Source organism: Balaenoptera musculus, chromosome X, assembly GCF_009873245.2.
Source record: "Balaenoptera musculus isolate JJ_BM4_2016_0621 chromosome X, mBalMus1.pri.v3, whole genome shotgun sequence".
Lineage (NCBI taxonomy): Eukaryota > Metazoa > Chordata > Mammalia > Artiodactyla > Balaenopteridae > Balaenoptera > Balaenoptera musculus.
The window spans coordinates 19,192,162-19,203,493 of NC_045806.1; positions in this window are offsets into that span (position 1 = coordinate 19,192,162).

Consider the following 11,332-nt stretch of genomic DNA (forward strand, 5'->3'; position numbering starts at 1 on the left):
CTTATTTAATGGGGACGCTAAAAACACAGGATTCTACGGGGAATTGCTGTAATTTTATTTTTAAAAATTGGAAGCATATCAAGCAAGCGCAGCTTTTGAACGGACAGCAGCAATTAGAGGAGGAGGTGAGAAACCAGCAGAGTAGAGAACTTGAGCAGCAGAGTAGAGAACTTGCGACCCAATATCAAGGTCATCTGAACCAACAGCTTTAACAGCACTCACACTTGGATGCACCTGGAGTACATCACTGGCTCTGACAGATTTGAAATGTAGCCGACCAGAGAATTCCTTGCAATCAACAACCTTGAGGGGCTCAGAGTGAATAATTCTACCTAATGGAGATACATAGACAAAAGCAACGGGAATCTTCTCTTGAACACAAGGGATTTTTAAAAAATCTTTTCACACAGAAGGGAATAAGGAGAGAGGAATTGATGGACCATCTTGGCTTTTCCACCTGAGCTGGAAAATCCAATTCAAAAAAAAAAAAAAAAAAAGCAAAGAGCAAGTATTTTCTAAAAGATTAAGAAATTCAGCAAAACATTTCTCTCCCTCTCCCCTCCCTTCCTGTACCCTAAGCACCTTGCCCTTAATTTTAAAAAAAAATGGTAATTCAGGATTTCTTGGTGTATTCATTGGATAAAAATCTATAATTAAGTGGAAAGATGGAAGAACTGGTCCTCTCTCTTTATGCTGACTCCTCCATTTCACTTCCCAAGTATTGCTGAAGCTGGTCAGTGCCATTCAAGTTCACAAAACTGTAATCTTTGACATCTCCTCCTCACCTAGCACACAAACAATAGCACAAGCCTGTTACTGCTTACCACTACCTGTAAATGTTCCCTTTCAGGTCCCTTCTACTGCAAACTTCTGTTTTCTTCGAGCCCTTCCAACAGGGTAAAATGTCTGCAATGATGTTTCCCCAGGTTAAATAAAGTCCATACAATCATCCAAAGCTTGCAATTTGTGGTGAACTTTCAGCAATAAGTTCACTGATGTGTTTTGGGGTCCTAATTAAAGTTTCAACTGGAACCCATTTCTCAGACTCAGCAAAATCTCTTTGAAGCCTGAACTAATTGCTTTTAGGCTTGTATCCTCTGAAGGCCCATATGGTATTTTCCATAAATATTTTAATTTTCTCTGGAATCAATGAACGTGGCCTTGTCACGTCTCTTCCCAGGCATTTGTTTTTGTCATGTTTGTAGGCCTTTCCTACAACATACACACTCTTTTACAATGCCTTCCCATGAAGCACCATGTGACATTCCATTTCAACGTTACTCTCTCATGGATAAGACACTGTAAAATGATGTTAACCAAAGGGAACAAGCATTTTCTGCTTCTGGGAAAGAGTCTCCTCCTTACCCTTTCTTCTGTGTGTGTGTGTCCAGTTCTGCTGAGAACACACAGCCTGCCTGACCACTACCTACTCCAGACCTCACTCTGTCATTCAGGGCTCAGAACATCATGCATAATATGCAGAATAAGCTGAACTTACTGTTCCTATAGATGAGAGACAAACATCTTTCCCCCTTTATAGAAGATACTGGTTGCTGCTCCCAGATTCAAGCATAACATAATGGTCAAGCGTGAAGTCTTAGGAGTCTGAAAGACCTGCATATGAGTCTCAGTTCCGTGAATTTGGGTAAGTCCTATAAAGGCCCTAAGTCTTGGTTTTATCAGCTGTAAAAGATGGACGGTTTTAATTTCTACTTCATGAAGATTAGATTATATACATATAAAGCACCCAGGATAAAAGAATATTAACATTATACTCAGTGGTTTTTTAAAATAGGAGAAGATGATATGGGGAAATGATGGTCACACTCAGACCAATTCAACCTATCAGTCTTACCAATAAATGTTAATGTATCACAAACGAATTTCCAAAATGTGGTAGTTTTGTTTTGGGAAGTGCGTCCATGGAGAGGACACTTGTTGGGTCTACCTGTGGAACATGTATGTTCTTGACCTTTCTTTCTCTCTGCATGCCTGCTCCAGTCTTCTCTCTCCACAGGCTGCCTTTTGCTGTTTTTCCATGCACATGGTGGAAGCTGGCTGACTCCACAACTCTCTGGTTTAAATTACAACTGTTCATGATATCAGTCTAGATTGAGCTAGACTGTCTCAGCTCCCAGTTTATATTTCTGTAACAGAGGATCTGATGGGTCCAATTTGGATCAGGTGTCCCCTGTGGTCCAAACAACTGTTGCAGGTGGGAGGGCTGGTGGTAGCAGGGCTCTCTATCAAAAACGTAGCTGCTAGAACCCCATCCCTGTATTTGAGGGATGATGAACTTAAGAGAAAAGGGACCTTAAAGGCTACAGTATTAAACTGTTTTCCTTACTAAAAAAAACTCATATATTTATCAAGTTACAGATCCAGTTAGCAGCTCTAGTTGTCATGCAGAGACTATCAAAGTTCTTTTTAGGCATTTATTTGAAATATGAGCATTTTCATACTATCCAGACAATCAACTCATTGGTTTAACCATGATTATTTATTTTATCACATACTTTATTTATCCCATTTCTGGAAACTTTCATAAGATCATCTGATGAGCAATATCTACTTCTAATGAATTTTAATAACTATTTTCCAAGGACAGTGCTCACAATAACTTTTATATAATTTCCCAAGCCTATTCTTTGTAAAATCTGAAACTTTTCAATTAATAAACTTTCATGTCTAAAATAAGACAATGCATATCACTTAAATTTATCTGCCCCCATAACATGAAAGTTAGTTTCATTATCATATAATCATACTTAGATATTTATATATTAGCACTAAAAATATATGTTGAGCTTTACACTGGTGATTTAGGTAAGACAAAGCTGTTTCTTGGCACTATCTACTTTTTATATCATCCTAACCCACAAAGAAATTGATTTACGGTAACTCTCTCAAATACAACATAGATTTGTTTTCTTATTTACTACAGATCTAATTCATTATCATATCTTGTTCATTTATTATTGATGGGTTAGCTCAATATATCAGTTTGCAATGATAAGATTTAAGTAGTCCATGTAGAAAACTAAATAAATATTAATCACACTAGCTGCTTCAGAAAATATCTTAGAGTACAACCTTGGCTGTGCCTGAAAATATAAATCTTAAAATTGTACAAAATATCACTTGAGGTCAAAGAACCTTGAAAAGAAGGAAAATAAACTATGTGGTTAAATGTGGATTAAACCTCTGAAGGAATGATGTTTCAAAGGCAAAATTGGTTGGTTCAGAGGAACGGTTTCATGGAATTTTTCTTGCAAAATATTTTCTCTGCTATCATATAGACAGCCCGTATGTATTTTTTGAGATATTCAGTCATACCGAGTATTATGGTAGGGCTAGGAGCTGAAGGGCTTTTTCCCCAGCTTTATTGAGATATAATTGGCATACAGCATCGTGTAAGTTTAAGGTATACAACGTGTTGATTTGATACACTTATATGTTGCAAAATGATTACCACCATGGCGATACCTAACACTTCATCACATCACATAATTACCACTTCTCTTTTGTGGTGAGAACATTTAATATCCACTCTCTTAGCAGCTTTCATGTATACAGTACATTATTATTAACTATAATCACCATGCTGTACATTAGCTCCTCAGAACTTCTTCATCTTATAACTGGAAGTTTATACTCTTTGACCAACATCTCCCCATTTCTCTGATCCTAAACATTTTATATACATCCTGTCCATCCCAACTCTAAACAGAGGAAAACTCTAAACTCAACCAAAATTTTGTGCAGAGAAAAGAAGAAATGACCTAGGTCACTGGTTTTACATGCTTAGATTGCCAGGGCAAATGATCTCCATCACTGGTGGCAAGGCCCATTGTTTATTCAGAAACCTAATTCTGTAGGTTTTCATGGCAAGCCATGGTGCTTCCTGAGCCCTCAGCCATGAGCTGGTGCAGACTGCTTTACCTAGCAGTGGCAAAGTGAGAAAATGTACGTGCAGAGACAAAGCCCTATGTTTAGAGTGATGACAGAACTTCCAAAATATGGAGTCTCTGGCAAGTATACACATCCCAGTCTCGTACCTGGGCCCTAATTCGTTTGACTCTGGAGTATGCAAAGAAAGCATTCATTATTCTGCCAGCAATTCCACCATTTGACCACCTGAACTACCCTTGGATATCAGATCATATGGCCTAGGATAGATCAGGGGCCTCCAGGGAGATTATCACCAAAAACTGATCATTGTGACACTGGTATCTAACCATGCCCCTGACAGTACTGGAAAGAGACAGCTGCACTTGTGAGGTCAGGCTAGGGTCTTTCTTCTGGAGCTTAGGTAATGAAAAGCTCTCTGGCTTTGAAAGCAAACAGATCTGGGTCCAGTACAAGCTCTACCATGTTATTGATATACTTTTTTTAAAAAATGAGGGAATTCCCTGGCGGTCCAGTGGTTAGGACTCCACATTCTCACTGCCGAGGGCCCAGGTTCAACTCCTGGTCAGGGAACTAAAATCCACAAGCAGCACAGTGTGGCAAAAAAAAAGAAAAAGAAACATACAGAAAATTTTTAAAAATAACAGACATCTACACCTAAATTTAGCAAATCTTAATATTTTACCACATTTATTTTGCTAAGAAATTTAAGGGACTTCCCTGGCGGTCCAGTGGTTAAGACTCTGCGCTCCCAATGCAGGGGGCAAGGGTTCGATCCCTGGTCGGGGAGCTAAGATCCCGCATGCATGCTGCATTGGTGTGGCCAAAAAATAAAAATAAAGATGGGAAAATTTTTAAAAAATGAAGATGAAATTTAAGATTATGGAGTGCTACAATTCTTCTACTTTATCGTATTTCCCTTCTTTGTACTCCAGGTTAACTACTCGAAGTTGGTGTGTATTCTTCCCATGTATATTTTATATGTTTATTACATAGACATGTGCTCACAAACAATATATAGTATTTTCTCCGTGCTTTAAATTTTACAAAAATGGTGTCATGCCATATGAATTCTTTTGAACTTTTTTCCTCATTGTGCAGTAAAATTTAGCAAAGCTGATTTATGTAGATCTGGTTCATTCATCTAAATTGCTGAATAGCATGCCATTCTATGCCTATGCGACAATTTATTCATTACTCTAGGGACAGATATATAGATTATTTGCAAGGTTTTTTTTTTTTTTGGTATTACAAACAATGCTCTTCCGAATATTCTTATACTCGTCTCTTTGCGCATGTGTGTAGAAGTTTCTCTAAGGCATATACAGGACGGTTATTCAAATAAAATACACCAATATGACCATGCCAGTAATTTGCAGCATGTTTAATTCTGATTGGTTGGTGCCTCTGAAAGCAGTTATCAAGTATTTTGAATATCACCTAGAAGAGCAACCTCTGGGTCATAAACTATGCACAGCTTCACCTTCACTATATATTACCAATAGCTCTTCAAAGTGGCTAAACCAGCTTACACCCCAACTAGCAGTTTAATATGTGCATTCTTGTTTCCCCACAATTGATACTGTTAGGCTTTCTTTCAGTGGTCTGATGAGTATGAAATGTTATCTTGTTTTAATTTGTGGTTTCCTGATTACTAATCAGGTGAAACATCATCTGTTTATCAACCAGTCAGAACTCTTCTTTTGTAAACTGCCTCTCCTTTTGTAAAATGGAGTCTTTACTCCATTTTCTTTGGGGCTATATTTCTCTAGTTGATTTTTAGGTGTTCTGTATTGATTCTGCATATTAATCCTTTGTCAAGTTTAAGTATGCTAGTATCTTCTTGCCAGCCATCTGTCCTGTATATTTCATTTTCTTTATGGTGACACTCTATAGAATACCATCTTTTTTTGCTCTCTATATTTGGGTAAACCATGTAAACTCTCAAAGTCTCCATTTACTCATTTATAAAATGAGGACAATAATGCCTTCTTCACAAGATTGTTGTGAATAAAAATAATAACATAATAGATGTACAGGGCAATATTCAATAAATAAATAGTTTTCTTCCTGTGGTCCTACCCTTAGACAAAAGGAAGAAACAAGAGCCCACTACTACGCAAATATCTTCATTGAGCTATGATGTGTCAAAAAAGAAATCATGTGGATACTTAAACAGAATGATGAGTTAACTGGATTACGTAACTCACTCAATAAATATTTATTAAACCCTTTCAATGTGCCAGGCATAGTATTAGAATGGGATGCAAAGCAGATCAAGGCTTGTCTAGTGAAAGAGAGAGACAACAAGCAAATTTACTACCACGTCCAGATGAATAAAACAAAGTTCAAGAGGATTACAAAAATAGAGGGGTACAACTTCTGATTGGGTGGCCAGAGATGTCCCAACATGAAGGCGAACGGAGCAGAAACCTAGAAGAACTGAGGAAGGGAGCCATGTGAAGAAGTACATGCAAAGACCCTGAGGCTCTACCATACTTGTCAATCAAGGAGAACAAGGATAGTGTGAGGGAAGGAAATAGCAAGAGTGACAGAAGTAACCAGGGACCCGACAATGACCTTGGAGGTCATGGTAAGAATTCTGAATTTTATTTTAAGTGCAATGGAATGACCCTGGAGGGTTTCCAGCAGAGGAATGGCATGTTATAACTTACGTTTTTAAAAGGATCCCTCCAGATGGATTGGGAGTTTGGAATTAGCAGACGCAAACTATTATATATAGAATGGATAAACAACAAGGTCCTACTGTATAGCACAGGGAACTATATTCAATATCCTGTGATAAACCACAATGGAAAGTTTTAAAAAAGAGAAAAAAGACAATAAAAGGATCCCTCCAACTACAGGATGAAGAGAGGGCTGTATGAGTAGAGGAGGGGAAGTAGGGAGACCACAGGAGACTGTCTTTGTCACACTGAAGCTTTATAAAGCCATTCTGATAATTTCCCAGGACTCATAAAAATAAGCTACTCTGAACTGAAATCTCAAATGCAGCAAATGGTGTTATTTCTATTTACTATTATTGGACAAGCCACATTTAACCCAAAACCCAGCAAAACATAAGAAATAGTGGAAAAACCAAGTGACAGATAAATAGTGCTAAACTTGTTTACCTCTCATTTGCCCTGGCCAGTTTGTACAATTTTCTTTAACTCAAAGAGATCAAGGCCTATTTAGGACAGTTACTATCTGTGGATAAAATGGTGTCAAATGGCTTAGGTAAAAGCAGTAGTTTCCCCATGATTAGTTTCTGAGCATTACTCCTTGGTGATGTGCAGAGGTCATAACTTACCTTCCCTCTCAAGATACACTGGCTATCTGATAATGAAGTTTCCCAATACTGTCTCACTCTCCAAGGTGTTCTAATTGATTTTTCTCCCTGTTGTTTACAATCTCAGGCTATTTAATTAATGCGTTTCTTTTACACAAATAGAAAAACTCAGCATGACCAAAGTCAGAGTGGTCAACCGCTCAGTGCTTCCCTGCCTCCTAGCTGCTATAACACCTTATTAGGTCTGATAACCCCAGCCTGCCTGCCAATCCACAGTTGTTTCCCATTGTGTTCTTCAAAAAGTTTCTGCCTCTGCACTGAAATCACCAGTTCGATTTATTATGAAATTATTCCTAGAACTGATCTTCCCAAACCGTGCTGTGAAAATGAATAACCTAGAGATCTTGGTAAAATGCAGATTTGAATTTAGTCAATCGGGGGCAGGGCCCAGGACGGAGCATTTCTCAGGTGATGCTGGTGATCTGAGGACCACACTTCAGTAGCGAGGTCCTAGGCTGAAGGCAACCACAACTTTTAACACTATTAAAATTTTTTTTCTTATATATAAAAAATATATAACATATACATATATAATATATGTGATGTATATATAAAATATATGTTCATATAGAAAGAGTGTATTTAGAGCAGTATACAACTCATGGATAAAGAAGTGTCAAATGGCTTGGGTGGTAGTTAGGGCCATAATTTTTTTTTTTTAGAGCATCATTATTTGGTGAAAGAGGGACTCAACACTCAAATTGAAACTCTGAAAACATATCTAAGTATGATATACATAGTAATGATATACCACCTTGCATTAATAACCTAAATAGCTATTTCTCCTATGAAGTAAGATCTTTTTATGAAAGATCTTTGGTAGAATTTCTTCAAAGTCAATAGCTCACAATGCTGAATGCGTAAAACCCTCAGCCCTGGCTATCAAAGTACACCCCCAAAGCCAGCAGCATCAGAATCACCTGGAAACTTGTTAAAATTTCAAACCTGGGGCCTCACCCAAAATTTACTAAATCAGAAATGCTGTTCTTAGGGCCCAGCTATTTTTGTTTGAACAGACCCTCCAAGTGATTCTGAATTTTGAGAACTACAGCTCTGTAGGACTAGTTGTTTTATTTCCATTTCTAGATATGTAACATTCATATGATTTTCTTAAATACATAGGAATGGTAAAAAGAAAATACGACCTCCATAAACTTCATCTTAATAGTGCTTTTCACATATAAATGAATTAATACAAACCTGGCAAAAGGGGAAGATTTGTATAATTTTCCCCACAATTTACAATATAGCTTCCTTCTTTACTAATGCAACTATTAGGTATTCATTGCATGAAGGAGGAAACCCAGGATGTGATACAGACATTAACATCTTAAATTTTGGGCAATTTATAGCAAGCAGTAAGCTCTCTGGAGGCCAGCTTGATATTGCTTTGAGGGCCACTTCTCAATTTCTTATACAAAGAATATCTAGTCATTGTTCTTTTCTCATCTCAAAGTTTATTCCTCCTGAGAAGATTCCATTTGAACCATCCCCTCTATATAATTGACTATTTATATGCAGCTATTACTGGCAAACTTCACCCTCTTGAGGGCCACTAACCATGCCCGGGCCTGACTGTGGGATACTTTTATGATGAAATGTCACCAGAAGATGAGAATCTAACTATGGAACAACTCCAGGCTGGTTTTCTAAAGCCTTCTATGGAAAAATGCCATCAGGTGCCACACATGGGTCCACTTCAGTCCTGGGCCCTATTAAAGAAAAATCTCCTCAGAATTAACTGGTAAATTCTAATAAATTTCTAAGTGAAAGAGTTCCCCTGAGTTTTCATCATCACATCTAGGGCTAGCAGTAGCCCTAGAAAATAGCTAGAAATAATTTCATGTCATCATTTAGCATTAGAATCTGTAACATTTCAACAGCAAATACACTTCATAAATCACAAATATCTCTGCACTGCATTTTAATCTGGACTTTTTTGAAAAGTTATATTTCATGTCCTAATTTTTGCTCACCTTTTACATGGTATGTTTTCAATATTTTTTAACCAAGATATAGCTATTCATTTAAAAAAATTTTTTAATCTCCTGAAACTTGACATTAAATAACCTAACAAAAGGAATAAATCAAGCTAACAGCTTTTGTAAGAACATAAATAATATTAATGAACAATTTAAGCCAAATTATTAATAAACTTATGAAGGTTAATTTTATGTGTCAGCTTGGCTAGGCTACAGTGCCCAAATGTTTGGTCAAACATTACTCTTGATGTTTCTGTGTGAAGGTGATTTTTGGATAAGATTGACATTTAAATAGATGGTCTTTGAGGAAAACAGATTAATTCCATAATGTAAGTGGGTCTCATCCAATAAGTTGAAGGCCTTTAATAAAGAAAAAAAAAAGACTGGGGCTTCCCTGGTGGCACAGTGGTTGAGAATCTGCCTGCCAATGCAGGGGACACGGGTTCGAGCCCTGGTCTGGGAAGACCCCACATGCCGTGGAGCAACTGAGCCCGTGAGCCACAACTACTGAGCCTGTGTGTCTGGAGCCTGTGCTCCGCAACAAGAGAGGCCACGATAGTGAGAGGCCCGCGCACCGCGATGAAGAGTGGCCCCCACTTGCCGCAACTAGAGAAAGCCCTCGCACAAAAACGAAGACCCAACACAGCCATAAATAAATAAGTAAATAAATAAATAATTTTTAAAAAAAGACTAAATGTCCCTCAAACAAGAAGGAATTCTGCCAGCATACTTCCTTTCCACCAAACTGCAATTCTTCTTTGGGTCTTCCCTATCAGATTTTAGATTTGCCAAGCCTCCACAATTGTGTGAGCCAATTCCTTGATATCTCTCTCTCTCTCTTGCTCTTGCTCTCTGGTGCACACGATGTATGTATATGTTTGTAAATATCCTATCATAAGCCATAATGGAAAATAATATTAAAAAAAGAATGTATATATACGTGTAACTGAATCACTTTGCTGTACAGCAGTAATTCACACAACACTGTAAATCAACTATACTTCAACTAAAAATTTTTTTTAATTCAATGCTAGATACAATATATAGCCTATATATATATATATATATATATATATATATATATATCCAATGTATACCCTATATATATATCTGTATGTATAGATATATATCAGCAGGAAATTGTATGTAAAACCTCATCTTTTCTTTTAGCATTTAATGAAAACCAATTTGAAAAGTTTATCTGATAGAATTCCCAAAGAGAAAACGTTCTCTCTAAAGCAGCCATTGTGGTGTGCTTATTTAATGATCCAGGGGCAACGCCCCTCCCATAGAGAAATTCTTCCTGGGAGAAGAAACAGGCCTTTAAAAATAAGATAGGCTCTTATCTGTCTGGCATATACCCCAGCATGGGACAGTCTGAAGAGAGGGAGATGAATGTACTAAATGGATCTGTAAGGATTTTGCCTCCCTTTCAGTGTGGTGATAGTTAATTTCTTGGATTAGAACCTACCACTGTCAAGAACAAGGTCCCCCGTCTTCTTTGGCAATAAAAGACATCCCCAACAGTCCATTCAGGACTGCTTCAGCTCTGGAAGATGGGAAAGTAGACCTTTATCTTCTTGACACATGTTGTTTTTAGCACTTAGTGAAATAAATGGTTTCTATATTGCACATCATTATTCATATACTAAAACTGTTTTTTTTTAAACATCTGAAAAAGATTTTCAACTTGGATCATCTCTTATCATTTTGATTTTTTTCAGCTACATTGAGGGAGTTCCATGTATTAAAAAATCATAAATATTCAGCATTAAGTCTACAAGAAGAGCAGAGGAAAAACTAATATTCTGTCACTGACAAGTCCAACTAACACACCACTGTAAAGCAATTATACTCCAATAAAGATGTTAAAAAAAAAAGAAAGAAATACTGAGAAAAAAAAAAAGAAAGAAATACTGAGGGGGAAAAAAAAAAAAAGAACCAGCGCATTGTGTTCACCTCAGGTAGCATTTTTTTTTCCCTTTTTGGCCACGCCACATGTGGGATCTTAGTTCCCCGACCAGGGATCGAACTCACACCCCATGCAGTGGAAGCATGGAGTCTTAACCATTGGACCACCAGGGAAATC